At 47.4% G+C, this 21,937-nt stretch overlaps 1 protein-coding gene across 2 annotated transcripts in view; it reads right to left on the reverse strand.

Moving 5' to 3' along the window:
• Positions 1 to 21,833, reverse strand: part of DGKH (diacylglycerol kinase eta) — an 88,614-nt gene extending 66,781 nt beyond the window's left edge. For both annotated transcript variants that reach the window (XM_044448212.1, XM_044448211.1), the window contains exon 1: positions 21,723 to 21,833. The gene's annotated coding sequence lies outside the window, so the exon portion shown is untranslated. The remainder of the gene's footprint in view (positions 1 to 21,722) is intronic.
• Between the last annotated feature and the right edge of the window lie 104 nt (positions 21,834 to 21,937).

Raw genomic sequence — 21,937 nt, forward strand, 5'->3', positions numbered from 1 at the left:
CCACAAGGCTGGTGGCCAGTTTGCAGGGCATGCGTATGAGGCGAGACTGAGGGAGCTGGGTCTCTTCAGCCTGGAGGAGAGGCGACTCCGAGGGGATCCGTTGGTGACATGCAGGCATGTGAGGGGATGTCACATGGAGTGGGTAGAGACCTGTTCTCCCCTGCAGAGGAAGGCAGGACATGCTCCAACGGAACCCAGGTTCCATTGGATGCCAGGAAGCACTTCCTGACAGTCGGGACCCCGAGGGTGTGGAATGGGCTTCCACGGGAGGTGGTTGAGGCCCCATCGGTGAGGGTGTTCAAGGACAGGCTGGACGTGCACATGGTGGGCATGTCCTGAGCAGAACCAGCTGGAGCCGGGGGTCAGACTAGATGGCCCGGGAGGACCCTTCTGACTCGCTCTGTCTCTTTGTTTCTAAGCTCAAAAAGTCCCGTCACAGAGGACAAAAATGACTCCCCAGCCATGCCAAGTTTGCAGGAAAAAAGCTGCTACATTCGTTATCAGTCAGGTTTTAAAGACAGTTTCTAGCCTTGTATTAAGATCAAAGCTTGGCTACATTAACCAAGAAGAAAAGGCCGTAAAAGCAAAGGAGGGGAGGGTAGGCATGCTGCTGGCCTCTCACTCCCAATCCCATTACAACTTCTGCCTTAGCTACACACGGAGACGGCTGCTTTTCAGGAGGCTGCCTGTGAAGTGACGGTAGATTCTGCACTGGCACGTGCGTTTCATTGCTTGGATTCCCAGATTCTCCCATTTCTGACCAGCAGAACAGCAGCAGCAGAGCAACCGTTGAGCTCAGTGGACTTGCACGTGCTGTCTCCATCTGCCTTCCTCTACATGTTTTTAATTACATGGACTTGCTCATCACAAATGGATTAACTTAACTGTATATCTCAGATTTTGCAATTTTCATGACTGAACCATGGAACGGTGAAGTCAATTAAAATATGCAGTCAAAAACATTCTCATCAAGATTGCTCAACTGCATCCTTGAAATTCAGAACAATGGCAAGTTACACCCCCACTAGGCTCCCTTCTTTTATTATTATACAGTAATTTCTACAGAAAAAAAGCCAATTTTGAAATATTGCAACAAACTGGGGGGAAGCCAGCAGTTATATTTTCACAGGCTTCAGCTGCGACTAAGACCTTCCCCAGGAACGGGGAACACTAAAGGGGTCACTGGAAGGGAGACTCGTTGATGGTTAACGAAGGACTGCGAAGCAATTCCATCTTGTCAAGCCCAGCCGTCCCTCAGACGCCTCAGTGGCACCCAGTCATTTCCACATTTGATGCCCTGCACAAATGGCAATTAAGCGCCTCACCTGCAGTCTTCAAGGACCGTCTCCCTACTATTGAGTAATGGAGTTCTGCACTCATGTTCTTAATCAAATCTTATTATGGTAATTTCCACAATCTGAAATTTATTCCTGAAAACTAACGACCGTTAAACCATCTTGTAACCCACTCAGAAAGCCCCCCTGGCTAATGAAGCAGGAGAAAAATCCAGAAAGGAAAAACTTTTTCTGTCTCAGAGATATTTCTGGGTTGGGGGAATCACATATGGGGTTTCTTACCAGAATCCCAGGATTCTAGCAAAGGTCATTACGGTTCTAGGTCTGGGTCATCAAGATCTTCATCAGAGCTCCTTCTCCAAGAGCGACTCCCAACGAGGTGGGCAGAGTGATGGTCGGAAGGGTCTTCTCGCTGGTTGCAGCTCACCTGTGGAGCAAGCTCCTCAGGAAGATTCACCAGGGAATGTTGCTGCTGCCTTTTTGCCACTAGCCAAAGCCCTTTTTATTCTCCAGGTGTTAATGCAGCTAAAGTGGGTCCTACCATTACTTTTATTTCAGGACAGCCCCCTGAATGAGATGGTGTAAGTTAGGGTCCTGCAACAGCAGCAGGTTGGACCCGATGGTCCCTTCCAACTCTACCCTTCTACGAGTCTATGATTCTATTTCCGATTTGCTTCATGCCTTGCTTTTACCTTCTTTCTGCCATTAACTGCCAGATTTTTGTACTGCTTTTAATGGAGAAGGAGACTGCCAGAAGAAGGCATTTGGACTGTGGTCTCCTAAGCCAGGGCTTCCTAGCCCTCTTCCTTCGAGCCTTCCCTCTAATCAAGGACCTTCCTACTGCAGAATGCACGCTCCGTCTCACCACGGCTGATCTGGTGGGGACTGGCAGTCCGGTCTGCCGGCGATACGCTGTGCAGCAGTGCCTGTATGTGGGTCCAGAAATGACGACGTTAGGGGGACGCACACAGAGACGAGAATAACGTGCGAAGGTGCCTGGAGCCAGTGAGAGACACAGGAGATACAGACAGTTTTCTGATTTTAGAAGACTTCCTGAAAACACGTCAGAAGCCAAGAAGAAACCCAAGGTGAGAGTCCCAAAGCAGGGCTGCAAGAATAGATCAGAGAGGAGCCCATCCAGGAGTGTGGGCATCAGAGGAGTAAGGCAGCAACTTCAGTTGCATCAACCTTTATAGGGTTTTTCATTTTTAAAAAAGGTAGAAAGGGGGTTGGGAAGAGACTGGGACCAGTCGACTTTTCCTTAGAAAGCCCATAAAAGGTTTACAGAAGATCTTGATATATCCCTGGCCATGCAAATGTTCTCATTCTGCCTCTTGCATTTGAATTATTTCATTCCTTGACTTTTATTCCCCTTTCCTCTCTACAGGGACATTCTGCAGTTTTCTCGCTACCAGAACAGGAGCAGTTCAGAGGCAGCTGGGCTGAAGAGACAGGGCAGCAAGAAACAGCTTCACAAACCTGTCCTCACTTCTCCTTTTAACTTGCAACTGTTCAGGTGTGGTTCCTTCATTCTCAAAAGCAAACAAAATCCAAAATGATTATTCAATATTGTTCACATGGCAACAATTTGCAGGCCAGAACACCAATGAGATTGGGAATGGTGATGACACAGGACAGAAGAGAGAACTTCAAAAATACAGAGATGGATAACAAAAACACATTGCCAGTTAGCAGAAGAAGCAACCCTTGCTTAGCCAGCAAGAATCTGTTCTGAAGAGAAAATCTGCAAACTGAAAAACTCTGGTCAGTTCATTTTTCATACGTCTTGCTCTTTAAGGAGTGTTGAACTACTATAGCAAGGTATCATTCACTGACATCATACTCTATACAAACACCAAAAGTGTGCCAACTGAACATTCTAGCTCAGAAACCCTGGTTAAATAATTACGTAGAATTTAAAAAGGTTTTTCTTTAACTGAAACTCAAAAAATACACCCTGTAAAATGAAGTATTAGCAAAATGTTAAAGACTGAATCAGGTTTTTACAGTATACTTATGGAGTGCTGATTATAGGTTTTCATGTTAAGAGCAGCTTCAGAAATGTCAAAGATGCAAAGCTAAGATGCCTCCTTTCTCTGCGTTTCTTTCTCCACCGTGTCTGAAATATAACCCTCTTCTGCCTCATGGGAAAAGGCATTTGCTGCATTTCCAGCCAATGCCCAATTATCATGAAAACAAGTATCACAACTCACTTCCGTTTTCATGGGCTCTTGTAAATTCAGACAGAAAACACACCTTCTGGACTTTGCTGCTATTCATTATTTCATCACAGAGCCCTACGAGCCATCTCATCTCTCCTCCAAGAAATCACCTCTGAGCGCTCTAGATCAGGTGCGATAAATCACCTGACATGCGCTATCAGGTCTTCAGCCCTCCTTTCTCGAGGTTCAGTAGGATCCCTTCAGCTTCAGGACATGGGGAATTATTTCTGAATGTATAGAACTAGACCAAATTAGAGGCTTCAATTCTATCACTAGTAAAGTCACAGAAATAAAAACACTGATGAGTCAGACAGCTTTGAAAAGAGACTAAAATATTAAATAATGCTAATTTCTCCACTCCAGATCTGTGTTACTTGAAGTGTGTTGTGCAAACAGTGAGAAAGTCAGTATCCTAGAAAATCTTGTCTTTCAACTGTTTTATACATATATGTATATATCTATTGATCACATACGCTTATTACAGAACAGTTGTTCTGTTGCTTACAAGTTTAAATGCTTGATCTATTGACCTCATTTTAAATTTGCATATTTCCTCAAATACAAATATTAATATCTGCCTATGTCGCTAGGATCAAAGGTGGAAGACACTTCACTGACTCTCCCAGTTCCAGAATATTTATCAGTAATAAGATATTATTATTATTATTATTATTATTATTATTGAGAAATACCGCTCTTATTCTGTGACTGCCAAGTTTACTCAGGAATGTCCAATGAGACATTTTGACCAAAGACTCATTGAAGTCTAATTAGACCAGGCACATCAAAAAAAGTAACATCAAACTTTTCATATAAAAATATTAGACTGGTGTCTTGTAAAGATGGATTCTTTTACATGAAAATTACCATAACAATGTCACCTGGAAAAATGAATGTGAGCTTGAGCAGTACCATTAATGTGCTGCATAGCATTTTGAAAACGCATCGCTGGAGAAAATGTTCTGTTCGAAGAGCCTCCGCAACTCAAAGGAATGCTTTTCAATTATTATATTTAGCAAGCCTTAACATTAAAAGACAGCAAAGACACATTTGAAATGATGCTATTATGGCAATCAGAGAGTGGCCAGGATAGAAACATTGTTCTTCACAGAATAATAAAAGAAAAATTATTTCGGTAATAAATAACACACATAAATAACATCTTTATGAATTTATAACCCAAAGGTTATAAATTTGCATTCATTGCATTTTTCCCTGCATAAAACTATACAGTGTTTCTTATGCAAGGAACTCCCTATAACTAGAAACTGATTGACCACCCCCCTCCCCGTAGTTTGAATTATTTTGGATTTTTTTAGCATATAGACAGATATGCTAACTCGGGCAAATAGGCACCAGCTTCTCCTCTCATCCATTCGCCATTTATGAGAGATGGCAACTCACAAGTCAGGTTCTCTTTGTTAAAAGCTAGAATATACAAAGTGGATCCTACTACGAGGAAATGGATCCTGAGCACAGAAACACACAGAAAAAAGCATCATAAATAAGGAGATTAAGAGAACTGGAAAGTAATATCTGCTGGAACAAAAGAAAAGTGTTTTGAGCTAAACTGAAGCATGCTGTTCAGTTTGTGATAAGGTACTACAGGATTAAATGCATAAACAACAAAAATACATAACGCCCATTAGATAAATACAGAAATAAGCAATAAGCAAATACTCTAGTTTTTAACTGAGTAGACTTCCAAAGCAGTTTCAAAGAGATTCTTAAAAATACAGTGCAACAGTTTTACATTCTCTACTCATGACATTTTTCAGTTTCAAGGTATATGAGAATATTTCAAGGTATATGAGAATATTATAACATGTAACTAGATTTGTTAAAAAAAATCTTAAATTTTAATATACCTACAGCTTCAGAGAGAGATCCAAGCCCAACTCTCAGACCATGAACCCCTTTGCAATACAAGTGTTCAAACTCTGTACTCCTTATTTATCTCTGCTCCCAACAATTACTTCAGCATAATTGAGGGCAAGCTGGACTGGCTAACTCGCCAAGCACGGAAACAAAAACTGTGTAAACTGGAAGATCACACACAAACATGTATATCTGTGCAATGGTAGAAAAATGAAATCAACTAGATCAAAAGACCGTCTAATGCATGGGTCCATCGGGACTCACAAATAAAACAGGACGATTGGCTTTGGTCTGTGTGGGCATTTCTACGCAAAATAAAATGACGGGGTGAAGAGAAGAAACTGCCTTTGCTATGCGCATTTTTCTGCCCTGCTAGCATGAAATGTCGTGGCGCTGAACCGATTCGTCTCCCCACCCCAGCCCCAACCCGAAGGAGGACTTGGCGCAAGTCCTATGAAGAAGACACCTCCACCCCACCGCTCCCCACAAAAGTACAACTCCCAGGTTCCTATGGAGAAGGAATGACGCGTGACTTAACGTCGAGGTGGCCACTGGCCGTGAGAGAGAAGAAAGCGGACCATGCGTGTCCTTCGCCACAGGGTGGCCTTAAAAGACTTTCCCTCGTCGAAAAAGATGAAAGAACTCCGCTGCATCTCTGTGCTCTGAGTAATGCAAAGCAATCTTTTAAAAAGTGGTTTTAAGTTATTTTATAATGTTTTACGGCAGCTATGTATACACCCGGAATGTAAAATAAAAGGCCGGCTACGACTCAAAGGACAAAGGAATGAAAGGAATGGGTCTGGTGCCCTGGACAAGCCAGACCACCTTGCAAAACTCTGTAGCAGCGGTGGGGAAAGCAGAAGGAGAAAATTGCTCCCACCTTCCCGAGAGATACTTTTGAACCAGCAGCTTTCAAAACTTCCACGTCCAAAGAACCTTCTACATGAAGGGTGAGCAGATGGAGGAAGCTCAGGGTCTATCGTTTGCCCTCGTATCCTTCCTTGCGGGCCTCACGATATAAGATGCTATTTTGTTCACAGGGCACCTCCCAAACATTTTTTAAGAGTCCTCCATCATGTTCTGGAGTTTTCCATAGTATTACAGAGTGCAGTAAAGGTTAAATTTACCTTGCAGCCCAGCAAAGTCACAACGTGAGGTTCCCCAATTCATGTGGCACATGGGACAAGGATGCTCTTTCCTGCGGAGAGCAGAATGTGTAAATTTGGGACCCACAAGGAAACGTGATTATACCGGTGGCTACTGTCCAGCAGAACCAGAGCGAAAAGGATTTGGGGTGTGCATCATAGAGATAAACTGGGTGTCATTCAGAACAAGTGCTTGTGTTCGCCGCTTGTGGTAGCACATGGTACACCTGGAACACCACACGAGTTCTTCCTCCAAAACCAGGTGAGCATCAATCTATAATACGGTATTATAGATTGCCAGGTGACTGTCTAGCCAAGTGATGCTTTCTGGACCTCTGAGACAGGCTATACATGTGTGGGAGACTGGTGCTGAGTGACTCATTATCTCCGGCAAAGACAAGCACAGGATGCTGCTGCTCAGAAGATCCAGGACACAGTTTCTGCTGGAGACACTAAAAAATACTATGAATATTTGAAGAACTGGAAGTACACTAAAATTAAATTAAGTTACGAAAGGGCGACTCTCGTGCTTGAACGTTTTCCCTGTACTGCATCCTGTCACCCAGCTTGGATTCCAACAGATTGTCCACAAAATATTTGGCTGGGAAAGTTTTTCAATACGTCAGCAAAAGAAGGCTTCTGGGCCAGAATGAAACATGCTGCTTCCTAGTTTATATGCCCGTTATAGGGTTGCAAGGCCAAGTTTATGCCACCTTTACGGAATGATTAGCAGGCTTGCCTGATGAACTGGTGGCCAGGTGGCCGCTGGCAGAATCAAGCAAGCAGACAACAAAGTTATGGGCAGCCTCGCTGCACAGCATCAGTGATGAAAACTGAAGGGGTGGAGGATTCAGTTTAACACTATGTCTGTGTATCAATTTTACTATGTTTATGCTTTGTGCCTTCCAGCTACACACACATTTGCATATGGGAATGGCCAGTAGCTACGAACAATAAAACTAAGAAATGCAAGGTGGAACTCAACTTTCACCAACAAGCAGAAACATTTTAAAATGGGGCCACTTCTGTTTTAAACTGAAATTCTACCTAAATTGTGCACCATTCTTTAAGCAATGCATTTGACAATTTTCTTTAAGCAAGCAGAGACGGGGTTTTCGCTCTCCTTCGCGTTTAATTCAAGAAGCACCTCAGTCCTTTCTCCAGACTAAATGCATGTGATTTGTTAACATGTAGGAAATAAAACACTTGAGAAAACTTACTTCACTGTAATTTGGACACCAAGCCAAATTTCCTCTTAGCCAACACATACAAGTCTTAACCTAATATGAAGCAAATTAACTCTATTCTGAATTTGCTTAAATTTGATTTTCTTATAATTAATTCAATAACTCCTCCACCTCCTGGCTCTGTGTCATCTGCTACTTGTCCAGATACTGCAAAGCCCTGCACGTAGCCTCTGATACTCTGCAATGAACTAATTAAAAGCCTGCTTCTTATGGAGTATTATGCTAAAACTGTCAGCCATGCCTAACTGCAACAGACTGCCAATTATTAGGTCTGCTTTCTGAGTTGCAAGATTCTGGGACGCTGGATTCAAACCTTTGTTTTGATGCACTCAAGGCACAGATTTTATGTAATGTCACTCTAGGCCCTAGAGATTAGGGGATGCTTTGCCCTTTTCTGGCAAGAAAGGGAGGGAGGGAGGGAGGGGGGAAGGGGAAGGGGAAGGGGAAGGGGAGCAAAGCAAACCACCATTCACCACCATTGTCTGGAAACACAAAAAGAACGCATGTCCTCACTAGTATAAACTGAATAAACAATAATACATAATTCTGCCTTAACAAATATGCAACTGGTTCTGAGCTCTTAGCCGTGGCTCCAAAATAGGGCAAGGCCCATTTGTTCATGCCCTGCACATTTCTTCCTCTTTTCATATTTGGCTGGTGCTCCCTGGTGTCCTTTGGACACCTCTCCTTGGCCAATCAATCCAAGGAAACTTGGCAAACTTTTAAAAATTGCTATCTAATTACTCTGGCCTGACCTTGAAGCCTAAATCTCTCCCTCCCCACCCCCTCTCTCTCCACACATACCCCAACAAGCGCCAACCATGGTTTCGAATGTATACAGAGCAACCCACAAAGAAAGCAAGGCTTTTCCCTACTCATCTCTTCTCTGAGCTTCGAAGGGACAGCTGAGTCCGAACCAAAGTACACCTGCAATTCTGACAGAGTCTGAAGCAACAGAGCAGTTACTTTGCTACTGCGATTACCTGGACGTTGCATGAGGCTGCACTCTGGAAAAGCTACACCCAGAAAAAAAAGCAACACCACTTAAAGCAGCATTTAAACACAAGAAGGATCAATATAATAATTATGCTTCCCAATTCATGAGCACAGAACCAGTGTCCTTTCCCTGCCAAATGCATTTCCGTCAAAGAACAGCACATGGCCACCATCCTGGCCACTGAAATTTGCTCTCTGAACTTCATTAACTTTGGTGTTTTTGCTGTGAAGATGCAAAACAAATTAAACAGCACATGCAACCCATTAAATCAGAACAAAGGATTATCTAGGTCAATACTGCAGTATACAGGACAAACAAAAGTGGGGGCGTCATTTAATAAGGCATTTAAATTTAATTATCCATTAATTTGATTCTATATTCTGATAATGCAGAGCCTGGCCATCGCTCAGAGTTAATTATCCCTCTTTTAGGGAGATAATATGTCCTTCTCAAGCGGCTAATTCTCAGCTCCAAGCAAAGCAACAGATGTTTCTTTAGCCACTGAAATGAGAGAGATAAAAGTATACAGAAGTGCACGACTCAAGATTTCCACAGAGCTGCATGGGGCAAGTCCTCACGTGGACTAGTGTGTGCATAAGGCCGGGCGAGTGCTGGTCCACGCAGCCTCGTGGGAGGCGAACTGGCTCTGGACGACGTCTCTTCCCTGTCCGCGCTCGTGGACATTTCTGGGTGACCCCAGCCGTGTGTCGGCAGAGCAGCCGATTTGAGAGGACAGGCAGTGCTTTTTCCACCTCTTCTAAAGAGCCTGATCAGAATCGGGGTGGCTGAAAGGGCCCGGGCCCCCTTCCGCCTGGGCTGGCCACTTTCTCTCAGCCGAATTGAACTGAAAAGCAGAGCAGGACACCCCTTCGTGACTCCTGAAGGGGAGGTGGGGCAAATAAGGGGGAAATGGGAGCCAAGGGTGGTACTCAGAGCCGTTAAATGATCTTTTCCCAGGACAGATGGCCAGCGTTCGGGAAACCAGGATCTGGTGAGAGCAGGGAGGGATTGGCTCGCTCCCGCTGTTATAAACCATGTTTAACACACTGAAAGGGCAGCTCTGCACAGGCAAGGGCGAGTCTCTTGTCCAGCGGAGCAGGAAGCGTGGCTCCTTTGCAGGAGCATCCGTGAGACAGGGGACTTCCTTCCACTGGAAGGTCAGACCCTCCCATCGCTGAGGCTGCCGGTGAAGTGCAGGCAGGAATTGCAGGAGACATGTCCCATGCTCCCTGGCGGTGCCCCCATCTCCTTCCCCCCATCCCTCCTTCCTTCCCACCCCGCATTCCCCGCCGACCCACCCCGCAACCACAGCTCCGAGAGCCTGATCGCGTGGGCTACAAACTGCTCCAGCGTCACTCTGCTCTCCTCACTCCTTCCGTCCGTTTGGCTTGGGGGTCAGCCACAGCCAGGCCCCACCCGATTCCCTGCCTGACGCCCTCCCCCTCCCGTCCCCTGCCCATGAGTGCTCAGTGGGGGCCCTGGGACACGTGGCTCCGTGGCCCTCTCCCCCCCCCCACCTGCCGGTCGCTTTCCCGGCCCCATCCGTGCCCCTGCACAAGGCTGGCTCTGCCTCTGGCCCAGCACCGCTTCCATCCACAGGTGTGCGGCAAAGCTCTCCCAGGTGACGCCGCGCCCTCCTGAAGGCTTTGCCCACCGAAACGAAGCTGCGTCCCGGCTGCACCGGGGCTGCCCCTCCTCCTCACAGGGCAGCGCTGGAGGACGTCCAGTCACACAAGAGCTAAGGAAGCTGGAAGAGGAGGAGGGCGAGCTGGGGGGCTGGGAGGGAAGCCAGGGAGGAGGCAGGGGGTGCATGGGCAACGGCATGGGGCAGCCGCCCGGGGTCTCCTGCATGAGGTGGCCTGGGGCAGGTGAAGCGGCACTTGCGGGAGGGGAGGCATGGCTGGGCAGGTGGGCCACCGGCTCCAGACAGCGCCGTCCAGTGAGACTAATTGCACAGGGTCCCTCCCGCAGGGAGAGTCACGCAGCACTAGCCGGAGGAGGCTTGCCCATCGCTGCCATCCGTGAGCACGGCCTTCGGCTCCCACAGCTGCCCAGAGCTGGCCTCAGGAACTCCTCTGTCCCCACCCCCATCAGAGACACCCCTTCTGCTGATGTGGCCGTTCCTCTTGAGGAGGGGGCATCTAGCACCTCGCTTTGAGCATTGGGGAACCCTGCCAAGAGTCCTGCCAAGAGTCCAGTGAGCAGAGTCACTCACAGCTTCTCTGACCCGTCCACCCCTCTCACCGTGCTAAGGTGGGCTTCCAAAGGCCAGCACGTGCCATCAGGTACCAATAAACCCCAAATAACCGCACCTTTCACTTTTCCTTTTTATGATTTTGTACAATCCAACCTCCTCCTGCATTTTATTTTATACTGCAGTAGCTCATCGAACCTCAGAGGCGAAAGCACCCTAAGCGCCTCGAACGGTCCTGCTCTAGACAAAAACCTTGGCATCATAACTAAGCAAAAAGGAGGCTCTCTGCTCAGCTCCCCGAAAGAGCGAGCACAAAAGCTGAAGCAGCCACGCAACTCTTCCCTGAAGTGGTTCCTGGGAAGTCCAGTCCTGCCTGAGTTGGTGAGAACGGCGGTCCTGCAGGGGCATCCCTTCCAAGCCAGCTGGGCTGCCCAACTGCTGCAAGCGCAGGCAGGCTCAGCCCGAGGCTGCCTCAGCACAGGCTGGGAGGATGCAGAAGGGCAGAGCCTCCCTTCAGTCGCTGACCCTTGCCCCAGCCAACCTTGAAGAGCTGCACGGGTACACATACGAGGACCGCGTGTTCCACCCTGGGCTCTTTTGAAGATGGGCAGGATACACAAGGAATCTTCCAAATGCAGCCCATGAGTCTGCCGCTCGTAAAACTTATCTGCAAGCTCCATCTCTGCGGTCTATTCTATTTCTGTTCTCTCTCTGAATGGTGATCATACCAACCACTGCACAACTTTTCTTTCCTTTGGACAAAAAGAGCGAATATGTCTAAATCAGGATGCTGGCAACAATTTAAGCTATACATAATCCAGTGCACCTTGCAGATGTTAAGAAGCTTTTCTGACCGAGGGAAGGCTTCAGCTTGTATTCTTGCATGCGGTCAGCAAGAACCGTGTGTGTCACTAGTCACTAGTTTTGTGTAGAGACACAAAACCAAGAAAATGTCATAGCACCGCTTGATGCTCAGATGCACAATCCCCCCTTGAAAGAAGCCGTGGACGAGATCACAAAATGCTCAGCGTTCTTGCATCGATGCACATTTAACTGGGGGAGTTATTTTAAGCACAGGATTTTTCTTCCCATAACAGCTACGCCATGCCTAAGAAAAAGCATGTCCCCCACTCCAGATGAACAAATGTTACCGAAGACCCAATGGTAACCGGACACCATGGCGTGCCCTTTCCCTTCCACACCTCCGGCTTCTCTCAGCACTTCCTAGCCTGCCATGCATCCTCTCCTCTGGCAAATAAAAGTGTCATTACATCTAAATTGGGCACCCAACAGGTTCTGCTCGCAAGCAAGAGCTGGAAACTCCAACCCATCCCAGGCTCTCCACGTACGTGTCCTCGTGCACGCACAGGTAAATGATCCAGTGCAACGCCAAATAGCAGTTGACAGGACTCCGTAAAGGAAGTGGCAGCCTTATAAAGCTGAGCTGGGTACCCAAGAACAGGGCATTTTGGAAGGTCCATAAGGTGGAGCCAATAACAAACCAGTTAGTTTCAGTTGGTGGATGCTGTAAACAAGGCCAGCATCCAAGGCTGCCGCTGAACTTAGACTCCTTCCCTTGAACCTGCAGAACCCACTGCTACTCCTAAGGCAACCTCAGCAATCAGTCCTCCCCGGAGCGGGGCCAGCAGCATTCCCGGCTCCCTTCCAGTTGCTTCAGAACTGCCAGCTTCCCATCGCATGACTTTGCAAGCAGCACTGGATTCCACCATCATTCTTCGACTGAAATAATACAGGGAAGAATTGCGATTTTTCTTCTATTCTGAGTGGAGTCGCCCTTCCCCGTAGAGTTGGGTTTGCTGCCCTGAAATGCTGCTCAATCCATCTGTGTCATCAGAGGCCAGGGGGCCTTTAACCAACAGGTGGGGGCACCAGCTGTGATTCTGCAGAGGTTCTTCTGCCTTCTACGTTCACCTGTAAATAACCTTCGGGTATTTAATTTCCTGACTGGAATACTGCAGTGCATTGTACTTCTGAATATGGTCCAGAATCTTCACCATTCAGGAAACAGTTGAACGATGGCCAGTGGGAGCAGGTATTATCAACATATACTCTTGGTGTTTTGTCAGGTTGTAAACTGGCATCTAGTCCCTTTTTTGAGTCCACGTTAAAGCCCTTCTGGAATCCTCTTAGAGGTCATCTTCCAATGCATGGATGGAGACACATGAGAAGGCCACTTTGCTGGTGGAACAGAAGATTTTGGAATCGTCTTTCCAGAAAAGTTCACGTGCCTTCAAGGCCAAAGAACCTCACATACCTTTCCTAATAATCCCTTGGAGACAGGAGTTATTTTGTTCCTCGTTTCTAGACTAGGATTTCAGGCTATTCTTAACATTTGCACAAATCTGTATTCTTATACCTTCCATTTTCAACTCCCTAATTCATTATCAACACATTATATGATTACATTAACAAACACAGAAACAAGTATGTTTAATTATATATTAATTTAGATTCAATAATTATTATATAGCCATCTATTTATATCAAACAGTACTTGAATTCTCTCTGGAATCTCAGAGACCGGACTATCCTGACTGTTAAAAAGGTTGTTTAAAAATGAAGTGCCATATTGAAAAATCTTTAAGTACAATGTACGTAGTCACAGAGCAACTAAAGCATTCTAAATAGCAAGAGCTGTTTAGATAAGAGTAACAAAAGAATTTGGTTACTCACCAGTTTGCTTGCAAGTTCAGTTACAAGTTACAAGAAGCTTGTCACTACAAGTTTCTCTGTAGAAGACAAACTTGTAGCAAGCAGGCCTTGTCTTTGGATGCCGCTCTCTTGGGCACATCAGCCCTTAAAAGTTCTTTGCCAAACGCTAGAGATCTTTCCAAACTCTCTCTCCCTCTCTCTTACTTAAAAAATAAGACCGATGTATATATATGGATGAGCAATGCTCAGGGCTTCATTCCCATCCACACTGATTTTTAGACTATGTTTTTAAAAAGGAAAAAGGGGGTGGGGGACAGAAAGCAGCCCTGCTACAGTACGTGCATTTCTTGGAAACTCTGGCAGGCACATTACGGGCTCCACTCCTGAACGATTCCAGCAGTGGAGAGCTCACTTTTGCTGTATGCTCCTTTTCAGCTATGATTAACTGTACCAAAACAGCTATAAATAGTATCTTCCCACACTGAACACACAAAACATTTGCCAAAGGAAAGCTATGGAATATTATCCTAATTTGCAGAAGTGTTTCAATAGCCATACAAACAACCGCATCCACGGGAAACACTGTTAACCTGCGCTGATCCAGCATCACCTGGAATAATATGGAGCACCTGTTTTGTTCTCTATTTTTAGCTGTAAGACAAACCCACCCCATGAAATTAAAACCTTAGCCTTTACTCTCGTAAAGCGAAGCTTAATGTATCTAATGGAAACATATGCCATTATCTCGGTGAGAGAGCAGTTTTGCTGACCGTCCCCCTCTCTGGTGGGTTACAGGCACCCATCACAAGATGATAGGCAGCAAACATCTGTGAAACTAATGGGGAGTTTTCTACCTAAAGATCGCTACTTTTAAATAATGCATTGTGAGGAAATGAAGTGTTTGTGAATAATTAATTAAAGCCTTTGCCTTAATAAACATGTATCAATGAAATGAATGTTTACTACCAGTCTGGTTTCACTTTCAACAGATAAGGCGAGAAAACAGTAACCGAGGGATTAGGTGCCCTTCATACAAATACATTGTTGTCACAGGTTTCTCTGCAGAGTAATCAACACTAAGTCCACAATACAAACATTCACAAAGACACTTCACAAAGATGCCATTCAAATATTGGTGAATACAATGTTTGCAATTGGAGTGTCCAATGGTTTGGAACAGCTTTCTAAATAGCTTTCCAGAAAAAGCTATTTACGTAGCATCATTTTATATTTTGCTTCTTCTGTATATGTGTTCTCTGTGATTTTCATACAAAATCATGCATTAGCATGGAGCTGGAAATATTAATTTGTAGCTTCCGTGGTTTCCCCAGAAGCTGGGCAACTGGTATGTTAAATTCCTCCACTACCTAACCCTTGCCAGCCACATTATCACTGAATGCTCATTTCGGATGGCACATGAAACAACCCAGGGAAAATGCAAACCTATCCTGCACATTCATAATTCATGGTTAGGATATTCAGACCAGGCCATTTTCAATGCAGTTAGTCCTCTGATGCCTGCAACTGATGTCTATTGTGCTACTAAAGCCTGAAACCAGTTTGAGGTGCATCCTATTTTGTAATAGTAAAGGGACACTGGGCGATAGACCAATTGGAACGCAAACAAAGCACAGGACCAAACAGAAAATGAAGTCTTTCTGTCAGTTCAACAGAGATTACGATGGGGTTGAGCGATAACAGATAATTGAATTGTCTGAGGATGAGAGGACTTGGGAGAAAAGACAGGACATTTGGTCTTAGACATATTGCATGTGGGACAATGATTAAGCCCATCAGCAGACAGGGAAAAGTCCGAGGTCATTACTGGACAGCAAAGCCATGCAATTGGATGGCGGGAAAGAAAAGCCAAGACAGGATTCACCTCAGACTCACACGCTCCTTTCTCCCTTTCCTTCTCCCACACGGCCAGGAGGAAAAATTGGAAGCAGGGAAGGAGGAAGAGGGAAGGCGACAAGATGATGCCTCACATCCCACAAAACCATGGTTTCACAGAAGTTCTTCCATCTGTGGGGTGCAATGCCCCATCAAATGGGTCACAGGAAAGTTGTGGCAGCCCCACACGGGAGCTCAAGCAGAGGCAAAAGACAACATCTGTCTCCAAACACCTTCTGTTTAGCTTTCTTTAGGAGCAAGCACAGCATCGCCCCCTTCCTGCCTCTTCTGATCATCGACGCCAGTTCTGGCAGCTTTGTGGCTTCCTGGGCCAATACTGAGCATATGGACCAGGCCAAAGTGGACCAGCTAAGCAGACTCTACCTTAATGGCCAGCAGCAGCTGCTTCCTTCTTGGCTGATTTCAAACACTCAGAACTTGCTGTCCATGTTGACGCCTCAGGGACTCAGTCCTCCACACCCTGACCGAACATGCACGAACTCGGTTTGGGTACTGCCCTGCTTTGTTTTCTGCTTTTCTGTGGGTTTTTTATGTGGATCCCATCCTCCCGCAAATACTGCTTTGCACTCATAATTTTGAAGTTACTCAATTCTTTCTGCAACAGGGCTTGTTGGAAGACTGTGTGTCCACTTCAGTCCACCAGGACCCTTATTGACACTCAGAATCTTAAAACTACTGGATTTTTTTGCCTTCTCTGTATAATGCAGCTTATCACTAGAACAGAAATCCAACTCCAACACTTTTTAAAATTGTTAATGGCAATTGTAATGTTATGTCTTGTATTTTATTGCTGCACACCACTTCGAGTGCATGGTCGGGTTATTCAGCAGTCTATAAATTTAAAAATAAAATGAAGTGCTGTTATGTGTACTGTTGTTATTATTACTACATACCAAGGGGTGGATTTTGAATTTCCTCAGAACTTGCTGCGGGGTTCTACACTCCACTGTTTGTGCAGGTGAATGAACCTGCGCAGCACCATTTTAGCGGAATAGCGAGATAAGCAAACACAGTCAATGTATTTGAGAGATGGCCATGAATCAGGATTAAGATGTGATAGGTTTAGACATCTATTGCACCGAGGTATTTTAAATCAGGTTACTTTTAAGGAGAATTTATTTATTATTTATTTATTATTTATTAAAACATTTTTATGCCGCCCCATTCGCCGAAGCCTCGGGGCGGCTTACAACATAGATGAATTTAATCCAACCCAAATGTTTAAAGAATTTTAAAATCCTTTTTAAACTAAATGAAGAGTTAATTTTAATCCATGTTTTAAAAGTAATTCTTTTGGCCAACTTTCCACTCACAGTGCTATGAAGCCACAGTGGGCAGGATCCAAACGGCCTTCAGCATGAGAAGGGGCCGAGTGTAACGTACTAACTACTGTGCAGTCCACCACACTGGGCAAAATACTACCCATCGGGAGCAATTTAAGGGGTTGCAGCTGAAACGAGTGTGCCACGATCACGTGTGGCACCTTTAAGATCCAAGCCAAAGTTCCTTCAAGCTTCATATGGCTCTCTAATTTTCAGGAGAGAGAAAGAGGCTAAGACAGCATCACCCCCAAGATACAAGGAGCTCCCAAAAAGAGTTGTTCAAACACTGAACCCTGTAGATCCACATCCTACCAATTGGGCAAAAGTTGCACATTCCCACAGAGAAGAATCAGGAAATGCCAAAAACCCCCTCAGCAAACTGGACACAACCCTAAGTGGGTTTGGACAGAAAAAAGCACTACAAAACCGCAGTGTTCTCCCACCAGCTGCACTGGGTCAGGGATCCCTGGAACTGCAAGATTTCCTGAATGAGCTTTAATCGAACGGGTTACAAAACCTGACACAATAAAAATAAGAAGCAGCGCAAATGGACCAGATGGAAGGTGCGCTATTGACTCCAGTGCTCTGTTTCAAAGCTTCCAAATGCTCTCAGAAATCTCCACATGCAAACCACAGGCCACTGGTGCTCAGGGGAAGACACCTGATTCAGTCTTCATACCCAACGTCCACAGATGGGCTTCTCCAGCCCAAATGTGGCCAATCCATTTTCCTCCGTTCACTTTGGGTTACGTTATACTTTCTCAACTCATTTCAATCAATCGTATTTCCTGCTTGAAAATAACCGAAATGCTCTCCAATACAGCCTGAAAAAAGTCACTGGCCATTTTAACTGATCCATTGCCCCCTTTAAAAGGTGGGAAAAGTATAAGATTTCTTGGCTGGGTGGCCCAGGCCAATTCTTACCACAGGTGAAAAAACAGTTTTAGCACTTCCATGTGAGATACACAAGAAAGGTGTTTGCATTTCATGCCTGTCATTTGAATGTAACACCTTCACAATTTGTTCTCTCCTCTCTAGTGCAAAGATATTCACATCTGCCTACCAAGCCAAGCCATGCTCAAATATGCACTTTGAGCCAAGGGTGAAAGTACTCCAAGTTTTCCCCCACAACACTGCACAAAAAACTTTGGTGTGTGGATTTCTGTCGAACTTGGGACTCTTTATAATTGGCTGGAGAAACGGGACTTGGTGTAAATTTAGAGATGTTTTTCAAACTATGATAAATTAATTGGAATTTGATATTAGAATGTTAAAAAATATGTAGTAGGAGGTTGACCCAGTGAATCCAATATTTGTGATGTTCAATGCTTTTTTTTAGTGTTAGTTTAAATATTTTAATAAAATATATATATAAAAAAACTTTGGTGTGTGCATGCATGTGCCCCCGCACACATTGTTAGAATGTGTTGAGGACACAACAGCGGAAGCCCTGATGGTGCATTCCAGCAATCAGCGCATAAACCGAACATGGTGATCAAACAGCTAGCATATGGTTTTCAAATCTTCTTAGAAAAGTCTTAGCAAGAGATGTGCAACTTGTCCTCTGTTTAGTGGTCTTTAAGTACTGGACTTTGACATATTGTTAATATAATAAATCAGTACCATACCTTCATTATGATGAGGAAAATGTGTTGTGGGGTGGGGGGTGGCCTCTAGGACAGGTACACCTCTCCACAGGTGCTGCAGAGATTCAAACACACACTGAGCACCCACCGGAAGACACGGAGGCAGAAAGCAGGAATGCAGTGTGTTACTTTTGTGCAGTGTTACTTTTCCCGTACAATGCATCACATTCCTTCCTTGATATGCAAGAAAAGGGAGGGATGGGATTATGGAGCAGAACCCCCTTCCTGCACTTGCTGATTCTGGTTCTGGCCATGCTGGATTGCAAATAATCTATTCTACAGAATTCCAATATTTCATATAGAGGCCATGTGACCTACAACCTAGCCAGTTTAAAGGTTGCTGATTGCATCCCAAGTTGATAGTTTGTACTGGGAACTGGAGGAAGAGTTACAAGGGGTGCAGGGGGGATGCTTTACATAACCACACTTCAGGCAAGAAGGGTCTTGGAAGTGTTTTTGATCACAAGTGCAATAGGAGCGAACCCTGTGAGGTAGCTGCAAAAAATAACGATGCCATCTCGAGTGGCATTAATACAAGCATCGCTTCCAAGCCACATGAGTTATGGGTTCCTCTTTATTCAGCCCTTGTTAGGCCCTGTGTCTAGTTCTGGACACCACGCTTCGAGAAAGATGGAGACAAACAGGAAAAGGTTCAGAGGAGGGCGACAAAGAAAACCAGGGGATCGAAACAAAGCCCTGTTGGGAGATTGAAAGAACTGGGGGTGCTTAGACTGGAGAAGACAGAGAGAGATAGGATGGCATTTTCAAGTACAGTGGTACCTTGGCTCACGAATGCCTTGGTTCACGAACAAACTGGTCCACGAACAAACATTTCTGACTTGGGTTGCGAACACCGCTTTGGGTGGCAACCAAGACCGCGGCCACCTCCCTCCCCCCACCTCCCCCGAGTGGGGAGATGGCCGCAATCGCAGTTGCTTTCGTGCAGGGAAGGCGTCCGTGATCAGAGGCACGCTGCTGCAGGAAAGACGGCAGCAGCAAAGCAGAGCCGTGGGGAGATGGCCGAGATCCCGCCTGTCTTTCCTGCAGGAGCCGCCTCTGACCAGGCAGGCCTTCCCGGCACGAACGGAACTGCGATCGCGGCCATCCCCCCACCCCAACATGCCCTTTGCGCCCATCCCTCCCTCCGCCAGTGCGCCCGTGATCACTCCCACCTCTCCCCCCACACCCGCCAGTGTGCCGGGATGACGGGCACCTGCAGGGATGACGGGTGCGATTGCAGTCGCACTGGGGGCGGGGAGATGGCCGCGCTTGTGCTTGGGGGGGGGGGGGGGGGAGATGGCCATGATCTTTGTTGTTGTCACTTTGCTTCACATTTTTCTGATTTAGAAAATGGTTACAGAATGGATTAACCTTATTTATATTGAACCTTATGGGGAAGTTTAACTTGGCTCGTGACCAATTTGGGTCGTGACCAGAGTCCTGGAACGGATTTAGTCCGTGGGCCAAGGCTCCACTGTACTTGAAAGGTTGTCTCACAAAGATGGGCTGGGATCCAGGCATGGAAAAGAGGCTGAAGTTCCAGGAAGCCAGATTCCAGCTGAACATCAGGACAAACTTCCTGGCCGTCAGAGGAGTGAAGCAGTGCAACCCGTGACGAGGAGAAGCAGGGGGCTCTCCCACACTGGAGCCACCCCAGATGTGGCTGGATAGCCCCCTGGGCGGGCTGCCTTGACTTGGGAGCCCCGCACGAGGCAGGGACTTGGCCTGAAGTCCTTCTATGGGCCCCTTTGCCTCTTCTGCGATTATCATTCAGAATGTGACCAGCCGCCACTGCTGCTGCTGTTTCCAGAAAGGGTCACGTGTTGACACGCCTGTTTCTAACCTGTGACCTACTGTAAAAAGCCTGCGACAGCTTTCCTGCTAAATCACCATTGAGCAAACTATTAATTGCTTTTAAACATGGGCCACACACAGCCAAAAGACTAATTAGCTCCCTGTTCAAGAAGCAGAAAGACCTTTTCCAGTATTATTTTCAAAGGAACGCTATTTGGCTGGGCTCCACTCCTTCCTTCTTGCCTCCCTCAACATCAAACCACCAGAGTTACGTTACCTGCGACAGTTTTACTTGGTCCCTGCCAGCCCGAGACACAGAGGTGTATTGGCACCTGGAAGACACTGAGAAGTTCTAAGATGAAATGCCACGAAAGGATTTTAAAGGGGCACTGGTGGAGCTGGCATGGAGCACAGCAGTTCCTTCAGGCTGCGCGTAAGACGTGCCCTTCAAGCGAGGACGGGGGCACGGCAAACTGTCGCAAGGAAATTTGCAGGGAAAATAAGAAACTTGAAAGACTCGGCTTTGCTCCCAAGACCTGCTCTCCCTACCAGCTTCTGGACTTCTGCTGAATGTTTGTTCCCTTGCGAATGTCGCGTTTCTGATGCCCCCACTGTAGGATGCGCGCGAGTGGATGGATAGCGATAAAGGTTGCAGGTGGTTTTGCCGAATCTTAAGACAAGTGGAGATGCAGCCCCGTGTTTGAGCTGGTTCTGCAGGAGATGCCGGCGCTTCCAGCCGCCAAGCGGTGAGCGCGGCACTCGCTCGTGGCACAAGCTCGCCGGGAAAGGACGCCCGCCCCTTCCCTCCCGTCCACAGGCGTCTCAGATGGAGGGCCCTTCCACCTCGCTCCAGCTGAGCGGTACTCGAAGAAACGCTTTGATCCCGGGAGGAAGCGAGCAAGACGGGCAGGATCCGGACGCGCGGCGCGCCCGCCACCTGGAATTCCACGAGCGCCGCTGGCTCGCGCTGGGCGGCACCGGAGGCGTGCCAGGCATGCCTCCGGACCCTCCTGCCCCACCGCCGGGGCCGGGCAGGAGTGCACTCGCTCGGGAGCGCGTCCGCGGCAGGGGGGCGGCCGGGGCGCGCCGCTGCCGCCGCCGCCCCCCACCGGAGCTCCGCGCCGCGGCGGAAGCGGGCTGCCCCGAGGGGAGAAGCGTCGGAGGGCTTGTTCGGACGGGCCCGGCGCGGAGCTTCCCGGCACGCCCGGGCAGGCGGCCACCAGGAAACGGCCGCCGGGCCGAGAGCGCCGCCGCGGCGCCGCCGAGCCCTCCTGCGCGCCGGCGCCGGGAGGATGCGGAGCGCGGAAGCGCGCGGGAGGGACCGTGGCCCCGGGCGCCGCGCCCGCGCCCAGGTGCGCCTCGCCTCGCCGCGCCGCGCCGCGCCGCGCCACCCACCTTGCTGCGCAGCTGGCCCGAGGTGGACACCTTGCGGATGAGCTTCTGCGCGCCCTCGGGCTCGCCCTCGCTGTCCGACGACTCCTCCGCCGGCCCCGCCTCGGCCCCGGCCATCTTCCGCCGCGCCTGCGAGAGGCAGCGAAGGGCGCGGAGCAGCGCGAGCCCGGCCCCGGCCCCGGTCCCGGCCCGGCCCGGCGGGCGGCGGCCGCTCCCTG

This window comes from Varanus komodoensis, unplaced genomic scaffold, assembly GCF_004798865.1.
Source record: "Varanus komodoensis strain SLA01 unplaced genomic scaffold, ASM479886v1 scaffold54, whole genome shotgun sequence".
Lineage (NCBI taxonomy): Eukaryota > Metazoa > Chordata > Lepidosauria > Squamata > Varanidae > Varanus > Varanus komodoensis.